The 13,880-nt window shown below is 43.4% G+C and overlaps 1 long non-coding RNA gene across 2 annotated transcripts in view; it reads right to left on the bottom strand.

Moving 5' to 3' along the window:
- LOC122234689 overlaps window positions 1–12,330 on the bottom strand; it is a 115,464-nt gene extending 103,134 nt beyond the window's left edge. For both annotated transcript variants that reach the window (XR_006212598.1, XR_006212597.1), the window contains exons 1-3: window positions 12,152–12,330; window positions 11,409–11,468; window positions 9,940–10,051 (exon numbers count right to left, since the gene is read on the bottom strand). This is a non-coding gene — a long non-coding RNA (uncharacterized LOC122234689). The remainder of the gene's footprint in view (window positions 1–9,939; window positions 10,052–11,408; window positions 11,469–12,151) is intronic.
- Between the last annotated feature and the right edge of the window lie 1,550 nt (window positions 12,331–13,880).

Genomic DNA, 13,880 nt, shown 5'->3' with positions numbered 1-13,880 from the left:
TGCTTCGGTATTCTGAGTCTTCACCTTTCTTAAGCTAAGGCCGTATCTCCTGCTACTTGCTAGGTGTTTAACCAGATGTCCTTCAGATTCTCAAACCAAACAACCCAAAACTGGAGTCAGTCAGCTTCTCCCCCAAAATGTCCTCTCCTGTGTTTGTGACATTAACATTCACCTAATCACCCAGCACTAATCAAAGAAGTCATTCTTGATTCTATCCTTCTTTCTTCACCCTCCTCTTGCCCCATTCTCCCCCACAGATATTAGATTGGAATTGAGATTCAGAGTTCTTCCTACGATATCCAGATGGGAAGTTTGAAGAGTTTGCTACAGAGCTTGGCCCAAGACAAGGCTCCATATGTAAGTTCCCTTCTCTGCCAGACAGAACACCCTGTGCTCATGGGCAGGCACCCAGTTGGCCAAGAAAGTCTGTGTTATCCTAAAATTGGGCACCACAGCAAAGATGTCCTGGCCCAATTAAGTTCCTTTCCATTTGTTTATGGAAATTAAAAGATAATCGAGTTCTAGACAGCATTTCCTTTATCTCCCTCAAAGCAGGCTAAAAAAAAAAATCCAAAAACTATCACTGTTGAGCTTTCTCTCCTTACCGTATCTTCCTCAGCATCACAGAGAGACCCCTGACTTGTGCAAAAAGGAATCCACGCTCTTCCCCACCGCACACACTGTAAGGGTGACAAGTGCCAGTCTGCCTACATGGAGGACCATTCTCTCCTTGCTCAGGAATCTATGGACGTTTACTCAGAGAGCCCCTCAGGTTGTGTCTAGCACATGATCATGAGATAAAGACCAATTCTCTGCTAGAGAGACCACAAATTCAATGCCCTACCAACCTGTCAGCCTCCCCCGCCTCCCTCTGGCCCTAATAACTCTGCTCTGGAAACAGCGACCTTTTATTTTTCACTCCCCCCAAGAGGTTGTACTAAGTGCCCCTCTCCTTGCAATGTTCACCTGATTAGGGCCACTCTCCCTGCAGACCTCAGCATTATAACATCACTCCATCCTGAACCTTCACTGACCTTTCAAGGGAGATCAGCTCCCCTCTTACATGCTCTTAAAAGCTTCTGTACCTCCATTGTTGGTTTAGATTTATTTGTGTGATTCTTTCACTTATGTCCGCCTCACCCACTAGACTGTACGTTTCTTAGGTTAGGAATCTTGTCAATGTAGTCTCAGAATCTAACACAGCATCTGAACACAAGAGGCATCCCCCAGATTTTTATTTATCTGATCACTTACTATCCAGTAGTTCGATAAACACTGGACACACTTACGTAAATCATACACACACAGTCTAGTCTCAAGAAACCCATGGACCAGTAGAGGAGATGAAAGGAATACAGAAAACTACAGAAGAGTGCCATTAAAACATACACATAAGAAAGGACCTCCTGGGTGGCTCAGTCGGTTACACACCTGACTCTTGATCTCAGGTCAGGTCTTGATCTCAGGGTTGTGACTTCAAGCCCTACATTGGGCTCCATGCTGAGCGTGGAGCCTACTTAAAAAAAGGGGGAGGGGGACTTTCTAATTTTTTTTAATAGAGGGAACCAAAAAAAGAAGAAATGGGCTGAACCTTGAAGGCTAGATTGGATTTGCACCCAACCAGAAGAGAGAGTAACAACCCCAAGGAGGAAGGGACAATAAGAGAAGGGAAGGGGGGGGGGGGGCAGAGCGAGGCAGTGTGGTAAGAATATGCAGAGCACACAAAATCAAAGTGAGATTTTAATGTGAGATTTTAATCTTGGCCAGCTGAGCACGGAGCTTCACCCTCCAGAATGTTCCAGAGGGACTATAAATAGAAGGTTGGCAGATGAGCAAAAGCACCATTTTATCAATGGCCAGAACTCGTAACCTCAACCCAAGTCCTGATAAAGCTGAGCTGGAGCTCAAAGCAGGGGCTTGGAGCCCCCATGCCCCCACCCCCCACCCCCAGGCTGCAAGAAAGAGTTGGGTCTGACCTAGTTTGGGTCTGAGCCTCTATGACAGTAACCACCCCCCCCCCAGCCCCCGCCCCGTGTCAGCAAACAAGATCTCGAGCCCTGATGGATCCAATCAGCATTCCATTCCCTCAAAGAGGATTGAAGCAGAGGGGATAAGGCAGGGAGAGAGGGGTAGGTGTAGGGAGAGGGGAAAGGGCAGGTACAGAGCCCTCCATGGGGAAGATCATGAGGGACAGAGTTGTTCTTTCTGTTTCTTCCACCAGAGCACCAGTTTGCCTCTTGACCTCTTAATCAAACCTTGAAAGTAAGCAGAGACTTAAAAGTCACCTCTGAAAAGTTTCCTACCTTTTTATTTTCATTTATTTATTTATTGAAACTTTTTTTTCTTTTATGGCAAGACCATTCAACAGTAAAGTTCTACCCTCTAAGCAAATGTTTTTCCTCCTAGCAATTTTTAAATGTACAGTACAATATAGACCCTGTGTTGTACAGATCTTCAAACTATCAGACCTCAATAAAGGGGTTTAAAGGAAAAAAAGGGGGGTTTCTGGCTGGCTCAGTTGGAAGAACCCACGACTCTTGACTTTGGGGTTGAGTTCGAGCCCAAAGTGGGTGTAGAGATGATTTAAAAATAAAATCTTTACATTTGCAACTATGTGGATGGAACTGGAGGGTACTATGCTAAGCGAAATTAGTCAGAGAAAGACAAATATCATATGACTTCACTCATACGACGAATTTAAGATACAAAACAGATGAACATAAGGGAAGGGAAGCAACAAATAATATAATAACGGGGGGGGACAAAACATAAGAGACTTGTAAATGTGGAGAACAAACAGGGCTACTGGAGGGGTTGTGGGAGGGGGGATGGGCTAAATGGGTAAGGGGCACTAAGGAATCTACTAAAATCATTGTTGCACTATATGCTAACTTGGACGTAAAGTAAATACATAAATTAAATAGAATTTTAAAAATGCAAGTAAAAAATAAATAAAATCTTTAAAAACAAAAAGTAAGCACAGGACATTCGTAACTTGAAACAGCTCAGGGGACCTCTGTGAGTGCCCGAGGACTGCCTCTTCCCGGGGCGGAAACCAGAGGCCTCTGGCTTAGCACAAAGACTGCTGCCCTTAACTTCTTTGCTTAAGGGGCACAGGAAAACCCTCTTTCAAACAGAAGAAAAGCTGCTCCTACAATGGGGCAAGGAGCCGGCATCTTTAAAACTGTCTGGGGGCACCTGGGTGGCTCAGTCGGTTGAGCGGCCGACTTCAGCTCAGGTCACGATCTCGCAGTCTGTGAGTTCGAGCCCCGCATCGGGCTCTGTGCTGACAGCTCAGAGCCTGGAGCCTGTTTCGGATTCTGTGTCTCCCTCTCTCTGACCCTCCCCCTTTCATGCTCTGTCTCTCTCTGTCTCAAAAATAAATAAACGTTAAAAAAAATAAAAAAAAAAAAAAACGGTCTGCAGCAGGGGTGCGGGGGGGGGTGGGGGGGGGGTTGGTCAGTTAAGCCTCTGACTCTGGGCTTCAGCTCAGGTTGTGATCTCGTGATTTTTGAGATCAAGCCCTGTGCTGGGCTCTGCACGGAGCATTGAGCCTGCTTGGGATTCTCTCTTCTTCCCTCTCTCTGTCCTTCCCCTGCTTGTACTCTCTCTCCTCCCTCAAAAAAAGATCAACACTAAAAAACAAATAAATAAAAATATAACTATTGGCAGCAGCAGCATTTTTGTGTCAGTGGACCCTCTTGCCTGTTGCTGCCCCCAGACCAGACTCAGCCCAGGGGCCTCTCAACACCATGATGCACACTACACAAGTCGAGGCCTAGACTCGGATTCAGCCCAGACGCAGCCCATCTTCCTACTCATAACCCCACCTCCCCGCCCACCCTTCTCCTCTGGTCAAGTTTCTTTTACTTACAGCCTATCTTTCACCATCATTGGGTTTTAAGCAACTATGAAGTAAGGATGTGGGTCTTACTTAACTGCATGTTCTCTCCCGTACATCCACAAAACTATTCATGCCAAATTATAATTATTATTTTGCACAACATAGGGCAGTCTTAATTCTGCTACTTAAAGCTGTGAGCTGGGGCAAGCTTAGCTGGCGCTTTCACCGTGTGCCCTCTGTAGGTGGGTGATAAAGGTACCAACTCCTAGAAGTGTGGGAAGGATGAGCTGACATTAGGTGTGGGAAGGAGTCACAGTGACAGCACAGTGAGTACTGGCCATTATGATCAGACACTCAATCGGGGTGTTTATCAAATGGAACAGTTAACAGCCTTCCCTTCTATGGGCTCCGTTTGGCAGGAAATGTGTGTGAAGGTTGAGCCCAGGATGGGGAAGGGGAAGGAGAAAGGGGTAGGAGGAAGGGGGAAGGCACAGGGAAGGCCCCAGGTTTCTTTTACCCAAGCCTATTAAGAAGAAAAACTGTCAACTTGAGTTTGGGGTTTGGAAGAATAGTGAGCACAGAGATAAACGGAGACGTGTCAGTCTTCTTGGAAATCTAGGGCATTAGCTCATTTCCCTTTTAAAATAAAATAGGTCAGCTAAGTGAAATTGTGTGCTCCATCAAAGATATCCTCTGTATGAATGTGAGACAGGGAGAAAGAAAGAGGGAGAGAGACCCAGCTGGGCAGCTTTGAAGAGAAGGATTTCCCCGAACCCGCGTCCCTATGACAAGACTCTCCTTGTGGGATTTCGTACTATTCACATCTTCTCAGGGGGGAATTTCAGTCATCAAGCAGATCAATCTTCTGCCACCACTTTGGTGTTTGTTTGTTTCAGCAGGGCTCCCTGGTTAATGAAAGAGTCAAAGAGATCGAGCTTCAAACCCCAATTCTGCCATTCACTCTGGGTGATCTTGGACAATTTACCTTGATCTCTTTGAGCCTCAACATCTTCCTATACGACATGGAGTCAATGTGCCCCACGTTGGTAGGCTTTGTGAGTATTAAGTTACCTCATATACATAAAGTGGCATGCACAAAGAAGATGCTAAAACCAAAAGGCAGAGCGCCTGAGTGGCTCAGTCGGTGAAGCATCCGACTTCAGCTCAGATCATGATCTCACAGGTCATGGGTTCGAGCCCCGCGTCGGGCTCTGTGCTGACAGCTGGGAGCCTGGAGCCTGGTTCGGATTCTGTATCTCCCTCTTTCTCTCTGCTCTTACCCTACTCGTGTTCTCTATCTCTCAAGGCTCTCTGCCTTTTTTTTTTAAAGGCAGCTGCTAGGGGTAGCAGTAGTAGAGGCAATAACAGCAGCAGTGTGGTAACAACGTAGTGGTACCAGTATTGATAGCTATAAACGTTATTAACAGTAGCCACAGTGGTGGGGACACCTGGGTGGCTCAGTCGGTTCAACGTCTGACTCTTGGTTCTGGCTCACGCCACGATCTCACGGTTCCTAAGATCAAGCCCCGCATCAGGCTCTGGGCTGACAGGGTGGAGCCTGCTTGGGATTCTCTCTCTCTCTCCTTTCTCTCTCAAAATAAATTTTAAAGAAACATTAAAACAGGAGCAGTTGTGGTCATAGTAACTGCAGCAGCAGGAAGAGACAGAAGAGTGTAAGAGGAATAGTAATAGTCACTTGTAAGTTTCAAGCATTTGACGCCATTTTAGAAATCCCAGACGACCTTCTCACTAATTTAGCACCTAACAAGGACTCAACAGAACTACACTGTGTGCTCCTAAAGTCCCTCATTACAACTGAGTGTCACGCTAAGGACACGAAGAAATGCTGCTTTGTTGTAGCCTGGCACCTGGGTTTATCTTTAAAAGAAGCTGGGGCTGGTTACCAAAAAACATCTCTTCCGGAGGCTGGTAACTTATTTGCAAGTCTGCCTTAAGCACTGTATCCTCTCATCAAGTTCTAAAGGGTGGCAGTGACCTTGGCAAAAATACATGTGTTAGAGCAGATCAAACCCTAGAAAGACAGAAGCGCTGAGTTCTTGAGCTTGAAATCCTCCCTGGCAGACAGCCGCTAACTCTAGTCAAGCGTATCCACTCTTGCAAGACGATAAAACACTTTGAAAAACTGCCTGCCGTTCAACTGTGATCTCAAATCATTTTCTTTTCCCATTGATTCTTTGTTCAAATTTCCAGGGAAACTAATTTGAAAGAAGGTCAGTGTTTTAAAAGGGGGGCTCGTTACCACCTGCATGTCTGGTTCAGGCTGTTTGATGACAATAAAGAACATCGAGAGGTTCTGAGTTGTTTCCTTTCCACCAAAATCACTTTCAGTATGAAAACCATATGTGACCTCAGACCCACACCTATTTATAAATCCGTCTCTCCCAAATGTGTCTGGGAGAATAAGTCCAGCCGGACAGGTTCTGGGGGCACCACTGTTGAAAGGAGATCACAATGGTGATTTCTGCTTGTGTATAACCCATGGTCACCAGCAACCCTGTGGAGCTGACTTTATTCCCTACAGGCACGGGTGGCAGAGCGTGATTGGATCTGGAGGCTACAGGAAACCTTGTATCTAAAGCCAGGGTTACTTTTTCCCCTTTGTTTTGTTTTTCCTTCCACCTGGCATTCAAGGAGAGGTTGCTGAAAAGAGGGTGAAAGTAGAGTGCTTTTGTAATACCTTAAGCAAGGCAACTTCTGAGCCTCTGCTTGGGTCCCAGGAGTTCTGCCTTTCTGTCTCCATCAAAAGTAGTTTCACCAAAGGCTTCTGACGTCCCTCTGGAAACAGCGAGCACAGGATAAACCCATGTCTGGCAAGAAGTACATAGCTGAGTCCAGAACCCTTCCTCGGATCAGAGCTTACCTTGGCTGTCCTGCTTACTGGAGCTTTCTGCTTTTCTGACACCCTGGACTCTGAACCTAGGCTGCAAGAATGCAAGGCATACCTGAGCAGACTCTCCAGGCTCCATTTCTTGCCTACTTCACAGTGGTCCTTGCTTGACTATTTCATCCTTAACAATTAACTGGAATTTGACCTCTGTGGTTCACTGACATTTTAGGTTTCTTCTGAAAATCTATTCATTTTCTTCCTTCCAGCTAGACTGTTGGTCCAGGCTCTTTCTATTCATCTCTGTCCCATTCAGCCTGTGCCCTGAAGGATCAAGACCCACAAGCTTATCACTTCGGAAGAGCAACACTGATTGGTAGGAAAGTTCTTGAAATGGCTAAAAATTCGATACCCAGCTAAACCATCGATCAAATGGGAGTCTACAAGAAAGACACTTTTAGACATGGGAAGACCCAAAATATTTCTCTCTCATGCACTCTTTCTTGTGAAGCTACTGAATGGATGTTTTCCACCAAAAAAAAGGAATAAATGAAGAAAGAAGCACGGTCTCAGGAATCCAACATGGCAAACCAGCGACAGTAAGTCTCAGAACAATACTGAGCTACAGACTTCAAGAGTAAACCATCCAATAAGAGTGGTCAGAGAGAGACAGTCAAAGCAAAAGAATAGAACCTATAGAATGTTTGGGGATGTGTCTGTACATCTGGAAAATTATCGACCAGTATTGACAGAGTAGCTGGGGGATTCAGAAGAAAAGAAATACATAGAGAGGAAACTAAACATAATTTGGCCATGTGGAAAAATTTACATAGTCAAAGTAATGTAAGTACTATTACTGATTTAACCAAGTGTTTTGATATCATTAAACTGAAACACAGTCAACTGAGACATTGATGGGTGAGCAGATAAAGTGGGGAAGTTGATTCAAGAGAGCTAAGCCCTCAACCATCACAACCAGAAGCCAATAAGGAATTTATGAAATTCAGGATTCTAGTAATAGATGTATAAGCATATTACATAAGCATATGGAAGGATATGCCCAAAGAAATAGCTGGAAAAGAAGAACAAGTTATTTCCAGGGAACCAGACTTGATCTATTTCACTATAGGCTTTGCAACATTTTTTTATATTTAACTATGTACATGTATTACGTTAATATATTGAACAAAAAAAGTTTGTTGTTAAAACCAGAAAATCTAGAAAAATATAAAGAAGGGAGTGCAAAGTGCTCACCATCTCACAATCCTCCGATAACCACTATTCATGTTTTTCTGGATTTCCTTATAATCTCATTATGAGCAATTTAAAGAACTGATGTTTGTACACAATATTATGGTTCTCTTATTTTACATTATTTCATCTAATATTATATCTGGGGAATGTTCTCAAGTCATTAAAATTGCTTAAAACATTATTTTAACATCTGCATTATAGTCCATTAGGTAGATTTATAATAATTTACCCAATCAGTCCCTTATTATTGGGCATTTAGGTTCTGTCCAATTTTTCACTTTAATTTTTCTGAAGTGCCACAATGAACATTTTTGTACATAAACCTCTTTCCTCATTTCTGATTATTTCCTTAGCAGTGAAATTACTGGATCAACAATGAGAAAAACAAATATTTAATGAGCAAAAAGCAGTGGAATTGTTATATGAACTTTAAAAAACCCTGCATAATTGTTATAGATTTTTTAAACACTACATTTAAAACATCTTCCTTGAGATGTTCACACCCTGGGGCAAGTCACATCTGCCAACTTTTAGGCAAAACGGCTAGACTGCGGTTGGAAAGGAATGCTTACTTAGACAATGACTTCTGCACTGAGCGATTACGGAGAATAGTTAGCATCATTAAATGATTTGCCCTGGAGCTTCCCCAGCTTCTTTTCCCATAGATTATCCCCAGAGAACATCACTGACTTCTCCAAATTCAGCGGCAGGGCTGGGACTGGAAGCCTGGATTTCTTCCTGACTCCTGGTCTCACGCACCCCATAGCATCACTTGATTTGAATAGGCAAGTAAACACGTAACTCTTACTATCTTGACTGGTCACTGACATTTAAAGATGGACTGATACAACAGACATTTCAGGCAGCCAAAAAGAGTTGTTGGGAGACCTTGAATAATGACTTTCTGAAAGAAAACAATGAGTTGTTGATGGAACCAGAATTTCTGGTTTCATCAGATACAAGGAAAAGAAAGAACTCGATCCTGATTTGGATTACAGAAAGCCAAGTTTACTTATCTGAGGTCTGAATACAAAAGAGAGAAAACCGGGTGTTTCTTAGATGCCTTTTGTTTACAGAATGACCTCAGAGTCTCCACTTGCTTTTTGCTGAGAAAAGTATTGTGTGGTAGGTGGTATTATTTTTCCACCAGTCTCCCTTCTTTTCTGCCATGGATCACCGTCAGTGTTTCCAGCCCCATTGAAGTTGGGCCCAGTAACGTGCCTAGTTTTGGTCAACGTAATGTGGGCAAATGTGACTGGGTAGGAGTTTAGAGCATCCTTAACCGTGTTTGTGATCACCCTTACTTACACTGCTGTCACCATCCATGACAGAGTATGTACAAGGTAGTATACAAAGAGTAAACCTAAGCTCAGTTTGCATCCTGAAGCATGGCTATATCCTAGCCAACCCACAGACCAACAAGCACAACAATAAGTAAGTAAATGTATAGGACAGCAGAAGATATAATTAGTTAACACTGTTGCAAAGCAATGAGATTCTGAAGTTGTTTGTCATGCAGCATTGACGCGACAGTAACTGATTAATACACATAGCCTACATTTCTGGGATCTTCCCACCTTCTCTGAGTTAGTGCCATTCTCAGAAAGAGCTTGTTAATATGACACTGCATGAAGAATTAAGGGTGATTTTCCTAAATTATAAACTACGTTACGAGTAAGAGAGTGTTTTATAACACGTTGCTTCATTTAACTCTCACAGCAGAGTATGAGGCCCACAGAGGTAACAGGACTCCTATAAAAGTGACACATTGACTAAAAGGTAGGCCTGGGGCTGGAACGTGAATCAACTCAATTAAGAGAATATCCCCTTCACATACAGGACCACAACAAACAATGATACAAATGGTCCAATGAAATTAAGCTGCTAAGACGTTGACAACAAATACCCTTCAGGAGATTACAGCCAGCTGGAATGGGCAACAAGAATGGCCTGATGTGGTGAGGGAACAAGATTTTCATTAGTAGCCATTTCTTACATTCCTCTGTATTCAGGGAGCAATCCGACACGTCAATGTTATTTGAAAAGCAAACCTTGCATTTCCTAGGGAAACTCTTCCCTCGTGACATGGTGACATCCCAGGTACAGCTCTGTGGACACATAAAATGTCGCAGTAAACAACTCAATATATATTTCAAACGTTAATTGCCTTCCCAGACCTTGGAATTTCTCACTGAGCTCACTCACAAGTTTTATTGAGGGCATAAAATTTATTGTGTTGACATACCCTTTAAAGTGCTGAATTCATCAAGGCCAAACCAAGCCTGGATGACATTATGAAGAGTGAGTCAAATTTTTTTACTGAAAGTTTCGTTCCGTGCTTCTATTTTACATCACAACCCAAATTAAGCCACTGGAAAAAAAAAAAACTGCCAACACTTTTTAAAAGAAATGTAATCATCCTTTTCCAGGCACATTTGCACAGAACTGGAAGGAAGGCACATTATCTATTCCAAAGAAGTCTGGGCCTCGGCAATGAAACAAAGTGATGAGAGACTGTGTTTGAAATGCCTTGGCATGGTAACCCAGAGTCAGAGAGGCCCCTTGAGAGTCTCAGATAAAATGACAAGCTTAAAGGTTTTGCTATGGGACTTCCCGATTTGTTTAAAGAGAAGTTTATTGTTACATGATTCCTTAAACTGATAATTGTTCAAAATTCTGCCTCTGAGAGGCTTTGCTTGCAACTTACATGTGGACATGCCTGGTAGAGAGAGCACCTTAAAATATAAACGACTCCTCAGGGCACCTGGTTGGCTCAGTTGGTTAAGCATCCAACTTCGGCTCAGGTCACGATCTCAAGGTTTGTGAGTTCTAGCCTCACATCGGGCTCTGTGCTGACAGCTCAGAGCCTGGACCCTGCTTTGGATTCTGTGTCTCCCTCACTCTCTGCCCCTCCCCCACACATGTTCTGTCTCTCTCTAAAAAATAAATAAACATTAAAAAAATTATATATATACACACACACACACACACACATATATATAAACAACTTCAAAAGATAGAGAAAAAGCCTAGCCTTCTGAGCCTTGTGAAGGCCTTAGCGAAGTAAAGAGGGAGATGGAAAAACGAACAGGATGCTTCTAGAATATGTATAAATGGTCCAACCAAATCAGATTGTAAGATGTTGACAATAAATACCATTCAAGGGGTAATAAAAAACACCAGTGAAAAAACAGAGTGACAGAGAGGTACCCAGCTCCCAAGGACAGCAATCAGAAGTCAAATATAGTTTTATTGCCTCAGTTACTTAAACACAAATGTTTACTAAGAACTCTGAAGCCAGACTGCCTGCGTTCAGATCCTGGTTCCTCCACTTCTAGGTGGCATCACTAGGTAACTTCTCTCTTTTCTGTCTCAGTTTTACACCTACAAAATGATGACATAATAATACTTTTCTCATAAGATTGTAATAAAGGTAAAGAAAGTTAGTGAATATAGAGTACTTACCATGTTCAACATGTACTAAGTGCTCTGTGCATGTTAATCAGGTTGATGGCATGCTAGGTACTGGAAGAAAAGAAATAAAACATGTGGGGGCGCCTGGGTGGCTCAGTCAGTAAAGCGTCTGACTCTCGAGTTTGGCTCAGGTCGTGATCCCAGGGTCATGGGATCAAGCCCCTTATCGAATTCTGCTGAATGCAGAGTCAGCTTAGGATGCTATCTCGCTCTCACTCTCTCTCTCTGCCCCTCTCCCCCACTCACTTGTCCTGTCTCTAAAATAAATTCTTAAAAAAAGAAATAAAACATTCGAATTTCCTTATAGAGCTTACATTCTAGTAATATAAACAATCTCCTGAAAAGACAATTACTATCCAGCGTGAAAACCTTAGGATGCCTCTTTAGTCTAATGAATAATATTTGCCTAGATACAATGGTATCTGCCCCACTCATCAGTAGAGGAAGGCAAATTCATACTGAGCCACAGATGATCATGCCACTTTGTTATCAGCTGCTGCCTAAGAAATTACCTAAAACATAGTACTTCAAACAACAAGTATTTATTGCCTCACAGTTTCCATTGCTCAGGAACTTAGATATACCTTGGCTGGTTTCCTCTGGCTCAAGGTGGCTCATGCCACAGCATTTAAGCTGTTAGGGCTGCAATGTCACCTGAAGACTCAAGTTGTGGGGGGATGCCTGACCAAGGTCACTCAGGTAGATTTCTGCAGGCCACAGCCCTAAGTCCTTACCATGTGGGTCTCTATGTAGAGATGTTTCATGAGATGGAAACTGGCTTCACCTGGAGTAAGTGACCCAAGAGAAAGAAACAGAGAAACCAAGAGAGAAGCCACAGTCATTTTATAGCATCCCGCCATTTCTGCCATATTCTGTTTATTGAAGTAAGTTGTTAAGGCCAGCGAACATGCAAGGGGATGAAAGAAGCCAATCAATCCATTAGCCAAATGTCCACTCAAATGCCCCCCTTCCAAAGAAGCCTCCTTTGCTACCTAATCAGTGTCATCTCCTGTTGGTCATTCTTAGGGGTTCTGAACCCAATTCCAACATGGGGGGAGAGGAATGGGGGTTTCTACGACATCATCCAACAATGCTCTGACACCAGCTTGGTGTTCTAGAATTCAACTGAATTCTAACACTATCAACCTGGAGACAGCATTAGATCTCACAGTATTAAGTATTTGGTCACACAAGATTGCCCCCACCCCACACATCAGAAGCCAGTCACAAACCCAGGTTGTTACCTCTTCTTCTAAACTCCTGTCTATAAATCAGAGGTCCCCATGACCCCTTCACAGGGTTCCATTAATTTGCTAGACTGGCTCACAGAACTCAAGAAACCTGTACACTCCCCACATTACTGGTTTATTACAAAGAGTATTAAAGGATACGAATCAATAGCCAGAAGAAGAGATACAAAGGCTGAGGTATGGGGCACAGAGCTTCACTTCTTCTCAGGGTGCACCATACTCCCCAGTTCCCCTCATTAACATAACAGAAGACATCTCTGCTGCCCTCAGGAAACTCCCAGAGTTTCAGGAACTCTGCACCAGAAACAGGACAAGACCAAACACGTATTTCTCATCATAAAGCACAATATCCCACTCATTTGCCCATAATCTTGTTTGATTTTCATCATTCCGTAACGTCTTATTTCTTTGCTTCTCATCTCTTCCCAGACACTATATTGCAACCTCCATGAAGAAAGGGACCTTATCTATCTCGACCCTTCAGTAAACAGAAAATACTTATCAAAGGGCTGCCAGGATCTTTGTATAAATAAGAGGTACGCTTGACCTCAAAGTTCCTGAAATGTGGTTAGAAAGACCGGGGTAGCATGTAAGAAACAGAAATCAGGGTTTGTGAGATTTCATCTTAAGGTGCTATCTAAGAGGATGAAGAAGCCCCTGGAGGTGGAAGGAGTCAGCGAACTCTTGGTGGAGAAGGAAAATCTGAGCACGTTTGAACAGTGGTCTGGATTTAGTGAGGCAGAGAGATCTCCATTTACAGGAAATATAAGAAATAAAAAAAGGAGTTGGATAGGTAAAGCAGGGTCAGATCCAAGAGCTTGGATAACTAAGCAGGACACCTAGAGAGAGCTGGAAACCAATCCCAATTCATTGCCAGTAGCTATGCACGGACCAAATGGATGAACAGAGTCATTACATTGCCAGACTTTTTCCAACTGTCTCCAAAATGGCCCCAAATGAGAAATGCAATATCCACGTCCCTTAAGAATAACTCCCACCCAACTGGTTCCCCCAGCATGAGTTAACATCCTTGAAGATAATCTAATTCCCTTTACTTAGATTTTGTGTTCACCTGGAAACCCAGGACAGTGGAGTTCTCTGAGGAGTCAAACCTAGGACCTGTGGTTGCCCTGTGGCCACTCCCTGTGGAGTGAGGTCAGTCACAGCCATGGCAAAACCACGTGATTCAGAAAGTGAGGGGAAATGATGTCCC

Source organism: Panthera tigris, chromosome E3, assembly GCF_018350195.1.
Source record: "Panthera tigris isolate Pti1 chromosome E3, P.tigris_Pti1_mat1.1, whole genome shotgun sequence".
NCBI classification, from domain to species: Eukaryota; Metazoa; Chordata; class Mammalia; order Carnivora; family Felidae; genus Panthera; species Panthera tigris.
Note: the sequence above shows the minus strand (reverse complement) of the source record. Positions and strands in the feature narration are given on the sequence as shown.